Raw genomic sequence first — 14,803 nt, 5'->3', positions numbered from 1 at the left:
ACTCCAGTGAAAAGTGATTTCTTCTGTTTCCCATTCCTAGAGTACTTAATTTCTACATCTTGCATTTGTCACATACCATTTATTTCCTGATACCATTAGCTATCATGCTAGCATCTTTCCACTCTAGTACTCTATTGAGTCCATTCCCATTTTCGAATTTTTCCTGTGAATAATAATAATAGTTAAGATAATAACTCACATTTATGGACTGCTTCATGTAAATCAGGCACTGTCTAACGGTTTTAATGCAACAACTCTACAGGGTAGATGTATATCTACCTCCATGTAGAATGAAGTAGACCAAGTCTTTTGATATCCAAGGTTCCAAACCTATTTAGAGGCAAAACAGGGATTTTAACACAGGTAATCCTATTGCAAATATCCTTAATAATGTCTTGTCTCAGATCAAAAGCCACAAGGAATATGTGTCTATTTAATTTAATTCACAATTTTCATAGAGCACCTGCTATGTTGACTTTTGCCTGGTCTGAAGTTGCTGTTTAATATACTATAAACTGTACATGTGTGTATACTATGTATATATACCCAATAAAAAAGGCAAGAGACATATAGTTAGATAAATCTATCATAACACTAGAAGTATTTTGTATGATTTTGTCCAATTTATCTAGCACAGAGGGATACATAGTAGTTATTCAATGGACATTCTTCTCTTCTCAAAATTATGTCTATGCTTCCCATGATCCTTATTATAACTACTCATTTTATTCAGTCTTCCTCATTCAGATATATTATTTTAAAATCCGTATCTAAGAGAGAGGTCCTGTATTTTATAATCTGTCCCCAAGTGCTTACACTAATAATAAGAATCTTCGGTAGAAATTTTCAGATACAAGCTTGGAAATCTGTGGGGAAAACTTTTCACGTATTCTCTAATGAGAAGACACAGTGAACCACTTATTGACTTTACATTGAAGATATTCTCTCACTGTTTCCAGTATATTTTATTTTATATAAATAATTATATTTTTGTAAATATCCTTCGAAGAGAAATACATGAAGCAAGATACAACAAAACATCAAAACTTCCATTTGGACTTTGAATAATCTTTGTATGATTATTGATTGATTCTCAATCTCAGGTGTGCCTCAGAATCTCCCCCTCCAGATGCTCATTGTGAAGATTCTGATGTAATAGGGTAGTGTCTGGGAGTTGAATTTTTATCCACATCCTCGTTGGCTCTGAAGTAAGAGATTTAGGAGTCACACTCTAAGAGAGGGGGAAAAAAGATACTAGTATTTAAGAGATGAGATTTGGAGTCAGAAAATCCAGAGTCACAGATTCAACATTTACCAGCAATGTACTTAACTTCTCTAAACTTCAGTGTCTTCTTCTGCAGAATGCCTAAAAATAATAGTATCTGATTCATGACGTGAGAAAGTACGTGAAAAGTGCTCAGTCTAGCACATAGGAAGTGATAATTAAGTGTTAGCAAGTAATGGTAGTGGCGGTATTTGCAGTTGTTAAAATGTAGGTGTTCTCAATGTCATGTGACATTAGATAATTACAAATGAAAACAGTGAGATACCGCTACATACCTATTTTTAGAATAATGAAAATCCAAAACACTGACAACACCAAATGCTTGTGAGAATGTGGAGCAACAGGAACTCTCATTCATTGCTGGCGGGAACACAAAAGGGCACAATCACTCTGGGGACAGTTTGACAGTTTCTTATGAAACTAAACACACTCTTACCATCTGATCCAGCAATCACACTCCTTGATATTAACCCAAATGAGTAGAAAACTTTTGTCCACACAAAAACCTGCACCAGATATTTAGAGCAGCTTTATTCATAATTGCCAAAACTTGCAAACAACCAAGATGCCATTCAGTAGGCAAATGGATGAATAAACTGTGGTATATCCATACAATGGAATCTTATTCAATGATAAAAAGAAATGACCTATCAAGCCATGAAAACACATGGAGGAACCTTAAATGCATATGGCTAAGTGAAATAAGCCAATCTGAAAAGGCGACATACTGTATAGTTCTAATTATGTGACATTCTGGAAAAGATAAAAACTATCAGTGGTTATTAGGAGTTCAGGGAAGGACAGAGAGGAATGAACAGGAGGGCAACAGGGATTTTTAAGGCAGTAAAACTATTCTGTATGATACTGCAACAGTGGGTTATGTCATTATACATTTGTCAAAATCCATAGTATATACAACACAAAGAGAGCACCCGAATGTCAATTATGGAAGTTAGTTAATAATAACATATGATTATTGACTGATCAGTTGTAACAAATGTACTACACTAATGCAAAATATTAATCATGAGGGAACTGTATGTATATGGGGCGGGTGTGGGGTATATGGGAACTCTCTGTATTTTTCAATCAGTTTTTCTGTAAACTTAAGAATGAAATTAGAACACTCCCTAACACCATACACAAAAATAAATTCAAAATGGATTAAAGACCTAAATGTAAGGCCAGACACTATAAGACTCTTAAAGGAAAACATAGGCAGAACACTCTATGACATGAATCACAGCAAGATCCTTTTTGACCCACCTCCTAGAGAAATGGAAATAAAAACAAAAATAAACAAATGGGGCCTAATGAAACTTAAAAGCTTTTGCACAGCAAAGGAAACAAGACGAAAAGACAACCCTCAGAATGGAAGAAAATATTTGCAAATGAAGCAACTGACAAAGGATTAATCTTCAAAATTTACAAGCAGCTCATACATCTCAATATCAAAAAAACAAAAACCCAATCCAAAAATGGGCAGAAGACCTAACAGACATTTCTCCAAAGAAGATATACAGACTGCCAACAACCACATGAAAGAATGCTCAACATCACTAATCATTAGAGAAATGCAAATCAAAACTACAATGAGGTATCACCTCACACCAGTCAGAATGGCCATCATCAAAAAATCTACAAACAATAAATGCTGGAGAGGATGTGGAGAAAAGGGAACCCTCTTCACTGTTGGTGGGAATGTAAATTGATACAGCCACTATGGAGAACAGTATGGAGGTTCCTTAAAAAACTAAAAATAGAACTACCACACGACCCAGCAATCCCACTGCTGGGCATATACCCTGAGAAAACCATAATTCAATAAGAGTCATGTACCACAATGTTCATTGCAGCTCTATTTACAATAGCAGGACATGGAAGCAACCTAAGTGTCCATTGACAGTAGATGTCAATGGACTAATCCTTTTGATTAAAAGGCAGAAGTAGTCAAAATGGAGTTTAAAATACCCAACTATTTTATGTTTATACAAGATACACTTTAGATATAAAAACACAAACAGGTTGAAAGTAACAGTGAGCATATACAGATTGGAGTGCCCGGATTAATATCAGATAAAGTAGAATTCAATTACTAAAAATATTATCAGAGGGACTTCTCTGGTGGCACAGTGGTTAAGAATCCACCTGCCAAACAAAGACCATCTGCCTGAGACTTGTGAAGATCTGCTGAAGGAATCTCTGGATTGCCAGAAGCAGCATCTGATTGTCTCTCTGGCCTCTGCCCCTTACTTGTTCTATGATAAAAGAATAGAATGAGATGCGCTCAGGGACCCTTGGGTAACTGGGAAGATTGTTTAAAACTGTGCTGATCCGGTGATGCCACATACCGTTATGCCCTCATATCAAATGAGTGATCTGAAGTTCAGAAGACTCAACTCTACTGAGGCGTGACCATCCTCAGCGGGATCGAGTCTATTGGATTCGGCAACGTATTTGGCACGCTTAGGATCCCCGTGCATTTTAAACCTATTGCGCTTTCCTTACCATTAGAATTCATAGCCTTGTGGAAATTACTCTGTGTCTTGGGTAGTGCTTGGTTCACTGATCAGATCCATTCATTTTCTGCCTTTCTTTCACCTCATATTTTATTACTCTTTCAGTTCTGCTGAGCACGTCTGTTCTACGCAGGCATCTTACAATACCTTAAATAGCTTCTTAGCCTGGGACGTGTCATTGTTGTTGTTGGTTTAATAATCATAATGAACCACCACTTCCAGCTGCCTTATATATATTCGTTAGTGTCAGAACTAATACCTCAACCTCTAGCTTCTGAAAGGAGCTAATTTAATCTGCCCAGCCACGCGCTAGCAAAAGACTCTCCTAGTAAGTATTAACGATGCAGTCCTCTGCCTGCTGTCCCTCTACTGAAGTAGACCAAGGGCTCTCAAGGAACTCCAATTAGGGACCTGGAGGGCTGTAGCTTTGCTTCTTCCTGATGGTGGCACAGTCAGTACTCCCACGGAGCAGTGCTGATAGAGAAAGTTGTACAGCCCACTCTGAAGGGTCTGATACTTAAGCGGATCCAGAGCAGGGTGCCCCAGCCAGCTCTCTTTCTCTGGGAGATTCTGAGCCCTCGTTTTAGTTCACGTGTTTCAGCAGTAACTCTCCTCTTTGAAACAGCTGACCTTCTGAGCTGGAATTTCTAACCTTGCTCTGCCTCTATTGAAACCAGCAGTGTTGGCTTCCATCTGGTCTCCATTCCTATACCCAATCCCCTGGGTTCAGGTGACCTATGAGCACACACTGCTCTGTTCCCAGCCTCTGACTTGGTCTGTATTTAGAACCTTGGGCTCTGGCTAGCAGAGACTTTTCCTGAATTCTAGAATCTAGATTTCTACCACCCTTGCTTGAGCCCCTTTGTGGCCCCGCTTGGTTAACTGATCACTGCAGAAAGCAGTGAATGATTTCTGCAAAGCCCAGGATTATAGACGGTTGATGAATATTACACAGGCCAGAGGAGCACAGCCTTTAAAGCCGAAACAATGCATTAGTACCTGAGTCTGTTGATAGAATAGGAAATCCTTCAGAACAAGAACTATGTGTTATTTAGCTTATTTAGCTCCTTACCCACCATAAGCTCTAAATGAATGTTGGATGAATAAAGGAATACAATAATACACCTGCATATAGCACATCGTGGACTCAATCTTCGAGAAGCTTACAATCCTTAAGTGTTTCTTTCCAGAATCTAACATATTACTGTGTAGATAGTATGCATTTAAATGTTATTAAAACCCCGTCTTATAACAAAATACTTGGAAGCATCTTTCAACTTCTTCAGCTAGAAATGACTGTAGGTAAGGCAAAATCTTACCTCTACCCCTGTCACCTAGGTGTGGTTATTTAACCTTATTTTCCTCATCCCTACAATACAGCCGAGTCTCCATCTCGACAGTATGCTGGAAGGATCAATTAAGATAATATGCACAAAGCAGCAAATACAGTGTCTGAGACATAACATGCCTTCTGGAAGTTTCATTTGCTTCCCTCATAAATGTTAACTTTCTGGGTGTTAGTCTGAGAATGCTCCTGAAAGAAGCTAGAAAAAAATTCTCTTCTGATTTACGTGAGTGATTTCCACGTTGGGAAGGACCTATGAGAATCATCTAAGGAACTTTTCCAAGCCACCCAGTTTCCAGCTGCCCCCCACCCCCCAATACCACTGTAATGTGTAGATGGCAAAATATTTCCAAGGGATTTTGATACCCTTAATCACTTCACTGAATATCCATACTTTCTTGTCCTACTCAACGGTTTTCATTCTTAGCTGAACATTAGAACCCACTGGGGAAAATCACAAGCTCTGGTGGATTTTTAGGGCTATGTGGTAATCTTACAATACTCTGCTATTCCATTTATTCTCTACTTTCAAAGACAAATACTTCAATTCTCCTTTGTGCTCGAATGTCCAATAGGTACCTCGAAATTATCACGCCCAAAAATGAACTCCTGATTTATCTCCCTCTTATAATCTATGCCACTGCAGTACATGGCAGCTCTGTCCTTCTAATTACACGGATTAGAAAACCTGGAGCCACCAATTACTCCTCTCTTCACTTCTCTCTCCTCTCACACACCATATCCAATCCATCGGCAGATCCTGTTGACCATTAAATAGATCCTGGATTCAGCCACTTCTTACTACTTCCACTGGTAGAAACTTGGTCCAAGAACCATCTTTCGTGTGGATGGTTGCAAAAACTTGCCCTTATCCCTTCCTACAACCTTGCTTCTCTTCAATTTCCTCAGGGCAGCCAAAATGAGCTATTTAAGAGAGAAGCCAGGCCATATCGTTCTCCTACTCAAAATTGTTCAGTGACCTCGTCTCAGTGAAAGCAAAAGCCAAATTTCTTACAGTGACCCCAAAGGCTCTCACTGATCTGACCGCTTTGCTGTCACTACCTCTGAGCCATCATTTCCCATCATTCTGCCTCTGCTCGTACCTCCGCAGCCTCCCTGATCCTTAAACAGGACCCGAGATTCCCTGCTGTTTCCTTTACACAGAGCACACTTTTTCTAAAACCCATAGAGCTCACTGCTAACTTCCTTCCAGTCTCTGACAAATGCTGCTAGGCCAAGAGGATCTTTCCTGACTATCTTCCCTAAAATAGCATCCCTGTTACTCTCTCTGTTACTTACTCTGATTCATTATTTTGATTAAAAAAACCCATCACCATCTGCAATGTGTTTATTTATTTGTTTATCTACTTATGACCTCTCTTCTCCTGGCCTAACAAACTGCACACCTCGAGGCCTTTGTCTATTTTGTTCACTTCCATGCCCTAGGTACCCAGCGTAAGGTCTGCCACTTACAAAGAATTTAATAAATATATATTATGATACACAAATGCTCTGATCTCTCCAGTGGGAGTCAGCGTCCTGGAGCTTAGATTTTTCTGGCCTAGAACCATTTGTCTGGGGCAAAGAGGTTCAAATTAGAGCCAGTTCACTGACCAAGCTCACTGTCTTGATGGTCAGGGATTGATGACTGTACCATTAACACAGAATCATCAAGTTATTTTGTAACAAAATAGTCTCAAGATCTTGTTTATTACTTTCTCAGATTTATCTTCCAATTAAAGACTATTCAGTTAAGACCTCTAGATGTATCTACCCACACTTGCTTTTCACCTCTGGGCTGCTTTGAAACTCAATTCCTTCTCCTGTCTGACAAAGCTTAATTTATTAAACCTTTGATACTCGGCCCAAAATGTCCATTTTATAACCAAACTTTCTAGATGATTATGGCTAGATTTACAACCAGATGCTTACTATATATTTCACTGTCTTATAGTAGTATTTTCCTGGCCTTTTAAAATGTGCAGCTTTTAAGGGGGTTGTGTGTGTGTATGAGAGAGAGAGAGAGAGAGAGAGAGAGAGAGAGAGAGAGAGAGAGACTGTCTTCCTAGAGTCCTTCGATGATTTACACTAAATAACTTAAAAATTGAAAACACAGTCTATGAACTTCCCTATTATTTCTGTCTCTGACACCATCTTATAACACAAATTTTATAACAGCAGTGTATTCTTCACTTCTGTGATTAAAATTTTTGAACACCAAGTCTCCTCAGTCCCTTTCCAAATACAACGTAATATACCATAAGTTAAATAAGACAGTTGTTCTGTTGTGTTTGCATGTATTTTCAAGTTCTCTGTTACAATTACTGGCCTAGTTGCTATTTCAATTGCTACTCTGATGTCTTTGCAAACACCCTCCTGGAAAACAAAATTTTCTAGAAAGAATATAACTCCCAATCATATTTGAAGGAGCAATAAAGACAGATAAATAATAAATCTGTGTGTATCACAGTACTGCTACAGGGTAGCAGTTTGTTTTCCTTTACCATCAATATGAAATTCATTTTTTCTACTACCTGGAAGTTATGGATAATTGTAAAGACATTTTGCCCAGATCCAAGTAATAAGAATTTACTGTAGATTGTGAATCAAGGAAATACACATAAATTAAACATAATGCAACAAAGTCATGGAGCTTAAATCTTAATAAACAGATACCAATCCAGGATTCTGACAGCATCTATAAATGCATCTCTAGATGTGAAACGTAATAATATATAATGCTTCCCGCTGCTTTATAAAAACTTTCCATTAAAAAAAATTCAATGACCTGGGTATTTTTACTGTGGTATTGCTTGTGCTCTCATTAATAAAAAATACATTTGCATTTTATTTTTCCAAATGAAATCTATAGCAACCAATTTCACACATAAGAGTTATTTTCCTTGTGAATAATTATATCCATATTCATCTTATCTTTTAAAACAATGTTGAGGGAAAACACTGAGTTAATATAAATGCAAACTGTAAATGTGCTCCAGAAGAAAAATACTATTTGTACTAAGTGCACGTGCAACTGTTTCAACACAAATGCAAATCACCCTTAATTTTATTTTCAAAATGCCACTGTTTAACCAATATAATGCACAATCAATTTTAAGTAGCAGGCAGAATGCTTTATAATGCTGCTCTAGGGAAGACACACAATTTTTCATTTCATCATCAACACAGTTAAGTTGTATCACCAAATAATCTATGAACCTCTGATTAACCAGATGCCATTTTCCACCCTCTGCTCCAGATTAAAATGCAGTGATGTGTTCAATAGAGTACTAAAAAAAAATTTCATAAACCTTTTTCTTTTGCCTCCAGATAGCCACCCTAGACCCCCATGTAGAGGGGAAATGAAGCAAGGCAAGCATTTAAGTACATAACTTTTGGAAAAGCAAATTAGAATAGAAAACCTATTTGTTCCACTTTCGTAAGGTTCATCTGAACACAGTGTAATGCATACCAGTGCCTCTGCCAGTCCCTACATTATATCCTCTACAGTTTTACTCTTAAGCTTTGAACGTCTGTATCTCTATGCTGGTGACCCTCATCTCTCAGCGTAAGTCTGGTCTAGCCCCATGTGACACTGTGGAGAGAATGGGCAGCCGAAGTCCCATAGTTAAATAGAACTTTGACCTGGTTCTTTGTCTGATAGTCTAATACACAGTTGTGTCTGGAATGTAATTGGTATTGGCTCTAAATCACAACCTTCTCTAAGCCATGCTTTATTTACCTATCTGGATTTCCAGTCCCTCGATCTGCCTTCTTAGTTGGAGTCCCATCAATCGCTTTCCCACTGGGGAAATTTTCTACCGCCTCCATTTCCTTTCACTGTGAATGGACTTCTCTCCAAACTACAGAGCCAGTCTGTGTTTTCTTAACTGAAACCCAGCTTCCCTTCCTTGCCTGGCACACCTGCTGTTAGACCTTCCTTGATGTTGATCTCGGGGCCCCTTCCAACACCTGGCCTGGCCAAACACACTGGACAAAGTGGTGTGGAGCGCTCATTTCCTTTCCTCTGATGAGAGCCTCTGCAGCCTGGTAGTCGGCCACTCAGTCCTGCCCCATCTTGCACTCTCCCACCATCCTCTTTGCTAAGGGGCTAGCCTGCCTCGAGGCTCCACCCATTGCCACGCAGAAACCCTGGTTCCCTGCCAGATGGCTCCGTCAGGTAGATGTGCTAGAGCAAATCAAATCACTGGCCAGGGTTGGGATGCTTTTGCTGCACTTCTTAAAGCTCTATTTATTTATTGTATTAGTTGTAATGCTATCACTCCCTGTCAGAAAATGAAAACCCGAATAGATGCCTCTCACATATGAAGGTGATGCCGGATATGCCCTTTGAGCTTATTTTTCATTAGCACAGAGGACCTCCTCTTCCCACCCCTCCCCCTCCCCCCCACACCCGCATGTGGTTTGCATGCATGGTAACTGCTCTGGCTCTGTCTTGTTGAAAGAGAGTGAGGTCATCTGGACCACGGAAGGCAGGAGCCATCACCTGCCCTAATGCTAAAAACGCTGAGTTAACTGAATCTCGGACCAAATTTATTCCACATCACTGAGAAGGAAAATCTCTTTAAATGAAAATATTTAAGCATCTACTTTGAGTGGACAGATTTCTAGAATTATTACGTTGTTCTCTGCTTTCTTCCACTGGGGATTTTAAATACGATGACTTTGGTCAACACTCAGGACCTCCATTTCTGTGCTATGCCCCCAGAGACTGTTAGCATAGATTCCGGCTCCTGAAGTAGGTGTCCTCACACTGTTTGGCTCTGTAAATCCCTGTATCTGCTTTATGGTTTTGCCATCTATCCCTTTGCATGTTTTGCCTTTCCTGATTGCTAGCAGCGTTTCCTCTTTGAATTTGTTTAGACCTGGGAGATGAGATAGCCTCGTCTGGTAGAATAGGTCATAACATAAAAATACATTGGTTCTGACTGAGTGCCTGAGGACATCTCTTGAGAACGTATACGTGAGCTTCTAGGGAGAATAATTTTTGAAATATTATGGCCTTACTTACTTGCTCATAGCTGCAACTCTACCCAGTTGACGTGTTCCAGCAAATACTCTGAGAATACATGAGAGCTAGAAAAACATTGCCATTTGTTCCAAATAACTTTATGGCATATCTACGTTGTCACAGAAATAGTAAGACAGAACTCACACAGGTGCACTTTTCCTGTCATAAACTCCAACATATTTTCTCTGCGTTAGAGATAATCTAACGCACATAGGTATGCTAAGAGGGATCTGGGTATGCATAGCATTCACCTTAGAGTTTTTGCTGCATTGTGACTTGTGTTCAGATGTTTTTTTTTCTTTTTGGAATAAACCAAGGAGCTGCTGTTTTGTACCCTAAAGTTTCTCATCCGTGAAATACTCCTAAAAGACACATCTCTCGGGCTTCCCTTGTGGTGCAGTGGTTAAGAATCTGCCTGCCAATGCGGGGGACACGGGTTCGAGCCCTGGTCTGGGAAGATCCCACATGCTGCTGAGCAACTAAGCCCATGTGCCACAGCTACTGAGCTCTCGCGAGCCACAACTACCGAGCCCGTGTGCTGCAACTACTGAAGCCCGCGCACCTAGAGCCCGTACTCCGCAACAAGAGAAGCCGCCGCAGTGAGAAGTCCACACACTGCAACGAAGAGCAGCCCCCTCTCGCTGCAACTGGAGAAAGCCCCGCGCAGCAACGAAAACCCAATGCAGCCCAAAATAAATAAATTTATTAAAAGAAAAAAAAAGGACACATCTCTCTCTTTTTTTCTCTCAGTCCTTTCCATTCCATAAAAGTAAATAATCAACATGATCTTCCGTGCCTAAGTGCTCAGCCTCTTGCTTCTTAAAAAACTCTCCTGGTGGACGATTCTAAATGACAGTAGGAGGTCAAATTAGCAAGCCTGACCACTCAAGGTAAAGAGGGGAGTGAGAAAAGCTTTGCGACTTTCCCGCACATTCATTTATGGCGTAAGAATCACCACCCGTGAGAAAAACTTGCCTTTGATTGTTGAAATGGAAGTCAAGAAGCCTTTCTGCAGAATGGTCTGGGATTATGTGTAAAACATGAAAGACTGAATACCCAGCCTCAAAGACTCCCAGGAAGTTATCTCCTGGGCTAGGTTGGTGGCTCGATATCATCACTCACATTCACTGGAACTAAAAGGACCCTCATTTAGTATGTTCAGGTCAACCTCCTCAGGAGGTGAGAGAACAAAAGTCCATTGTACTGGGGACCAGAAATGATTTCACCGAGCTTTAAAATGTCCTGTTGTAAATCATGAACAGTTTTAAGGGGCAGGCCATTCAATCTAGCAGCACTCTCACGATGCTGGAGACTTCTTTTCTTTGGGGGCATTAAAAATGGAATATAAAACCTGAGTGTTTTTTTTTTTTTTTTTTTTTAAATAAAACAGAGGAGTTGGGTGCTATTGTTAAAGAAAGGCTTAGTCAATACTTTCTCCAAACCTGGCCAGTGTACTAGGAGGTAAATGGGGAATTCTTGCAGGATGCACATATTTGGAAGGAAGGGACGAATGAAGGAAGGAAGGAGTAAAAGCTATGCAGAAGGAAGAAGAAAAACCACAAAGTTCTATTTGCTCTCATTACCAGTCTCGTCTCCTCTCCACAGTCTCTGGAGGGTGCTTCGTCCTCAGCGTGGTAGGGAGAAGGGACATGAATACAGTGAGATGTAGCCCAAGAATCCCCTCCCAGGGGAGCTGTAAAGGGGTGGGAGGCCTCAGGGAGTAGGACGACCGGCCCCATAGCACGCTGAACCTCCCTACATGACTTAATCGTTCTATCTCCAGCATCTTGCATACTGCTGGCTTGGTCAGTCTGGCACCTGCCTGCCTATACGACAAGTAGAAGGCTTCACCACTGTTCTCTTCCTCAACATTCTCACTCGGCCACAACTACCGCTCTTACCCTGGGTTTGAAATGAAAGTGTAATTTCACAAATGCGTGCTGACTGCTCTAGTCTGTGTTTATTCAAAGCAGAAGCATGGAAGTTTCCTTCCCCCTTCCCAGGCTCCACGATGGCTTCACAAGTCTCCTCTCCCAGAATTCTCCTTTGATTTGATATAAAGCCTTGTCCTATAATGCACTCATCCTTTATTATGAGTTTAAATTTTTCCATTAGTAAAATAACAAAATGTAATGTAATGCAATGAAACCACTATTCACATTGTGGTGTGTTTCCTTCCAGTCATTTTTTTTTTTTTCCCAAAATGCACTTATCCTTGACCCTGCAGATGTGGTAAATATTTTATTATCCATTACCCTTTTACTCTGATCCTTTTTGATGAAGGCTCTATTTGCATCACTGTGTCTTCCTTGTATTTGGAGTTACTGGGGTTAGCATACCATAAGTAGAGTAGATAAAGACTTTGAAATCAGACAGGCAGGTTTAAACTCTGGCTTTAATGAGTAAGGTGGGTGAGTTGCGCAACTAACTAAGTCTTCCTGACTTAGTTTCTCCATCTAAATGCAATTACAATAACATATTTCATATGATTGTTTTGAACATCATCATTAGGGAGGATGTGTACTATCCAGCCAGCTGCCTAATGCAGAGCAGACATAATAAATGTCATCCCCTTTCCTTATGTCTAGAGGATAGGGCTAAAATTGTTATACTTACTTAGGGTAAGTGTATATACTTAATATATATGTATAGCATTTATGTTAAATTATCTATGGAGATAGTTTATTGTATACTCAAGCATAGGACAATAAATCAGTTATATTTTATAAGGATTTCTGTGAATTTGTACTTAAATCTACTATCAAATAATTATTATTCTTTATCATGGCTCATAAAGGAATTTTTTTCATAACCCTATTCCCATTCTTCTAGCCATTTAACTGAATTTAAGATCAAGACCCTCAAAATCATACCAAATAATAATAAAATTCTCATTTTTACTAAATGTATGTGTTTTTGGAGGAGGATAATTTAATTTTCTTTAAAAGGTTCATCATAACCAGCTGTTGATTAACATGGGGACAAACAGTTCCTGGAGTCTGATGAGTGTTCTTTAACAGCACACAAAAGATCATCCGTCAATTCGGCAAGCATTTATTGATTGTCAAGTATGACGGAACACAGGGCTAGGTACTGTGGACAAATACAAAACAGCAGGCAGACGTCTTTGCAGACAGACCTGATTAAAAAACAAATAGGTAAGCAGTTCAGTTCACTTGTTTCCCAAAAGGTCTTCACTTCTCAACAACTGTAGGTGTTTATAATAAAAGCAGCTCAGGCCGTGAAGTAAGCAAAGCTTCATACTCCCTGCTTTACCACCTAAGAGCAGCATTTCTGTAAGCAAGTCACCAATCATCTCAGCAGCGTCCCTCATCAGCAAAATGAGCTTTAGATAATAGATACCCACATGCCTAATAAAGTTCTTGGCATTAAGTAAGTTGCTGCTACTTAATTCATTTTTTCTCATTTTTTTTTCTATTGATTACACCTACTTATGCAGTTTTTATGAAGATCAACTGAGAAAGCCTATCTAAATGCCTGTGTACAACAGATCTTGGAATCTGCTAAGAACTCAATGTTAATTCAGTTCCCTGATCTTTAAGTCCCTAAAGAGACATGTCCCTTGTCAGTCTGTATTTTTAAGGATTACCCATTAATATCACTTTTCACGTGTGAACTTATGTTTACATGTTGGCATTGAGGAAAGCAAAATAAAACATTAATGGATTGTTTCTTAGTTTCTGTATTTGAATACAAAGGAAGTAACGCACTGCACATTGACTTCTGTGGAAATGTTACTGGATTCTTTAATAATGCTTCTAGTTCTTCTGACTCTGATGCTGTTTTGAACATGTCCCAGATTTGTCCACATGGAAGCGTTTAATGAGTGTGTATTCAAAATATCTGATTATCTACTGGTTTGAATAGACAGAAAGTTTCTTATAGTTCAAGTAGGTAAGAAATTTCAGGTTTGGCTACTTATTCTTCTATTGGTGATGTATATAGTTCACAGTTGCATTTAGAAATTTTCCCATTTACCAAATGGCATCCAATTAAGCAATATTTTTGATCCATGGAAGCCCTGCTAACCAAATGAATACCAGAACAGTAACTATAGGCAAATCTACATGAGTTTCGTCTTTGTTCTATTTGTTTCAACTGCATGGTCACTTGTTTGGTTTCAGCATTTATCCCGTGTTTGTTACTTGCTAATTGCAGACACATAGAATTGCTCATTGCAAATTTCTAGACTCACATATTAATACATTTAGAGGGACTACTATGTGACAGACCCTGGGAACACAGATTTGAATAAGATAGTTCCTCATCTCAGGGACCTGTCAGGCCCTCTGCCTGGAATTGCTGTCACCCTTATTAGTAACCTCGAGAACCCCTGGGCATCCTCATTTAGGTCAGGCTTTCTCACATTTCTAATGTAGAACAAGGCATACAATGGTAATGAAAGGCATTTCTTTCCCATTGCCGGGGTGTAGGGGAAGGTGCCTGCCTAGCCCAGGTCAGGTAAACATGGCAGGCTGACCTCCGTACCCACTAAGTACTTGAATGTGAATGCCAGTCCCAGGCAGAGGCCTCTATTCCAAACAATGTTGCACAGTAATTACAAGCAATTGCCACAGACTTTTCTCCCTGTACATGCTCTT

Source organism: Tursiops truncatus, chromosome 7 (assembly GCF_011762595.2).
Source record: "Tursiops truncatus isolate mTurTru1 chromosome 7, mTurTru1.mat.Y, whole genome shotgun sequence".
Classification (NCBI taxonomy): domain Eukaryota; kingdom Metazoa; phylum Chordata; class Mammalia; order Artiodactyla; family Delphinidae; genus Tursiops; species Tursiops truncatus.
Note: the sequence above shows the minus strand (reverse complement) of the source record.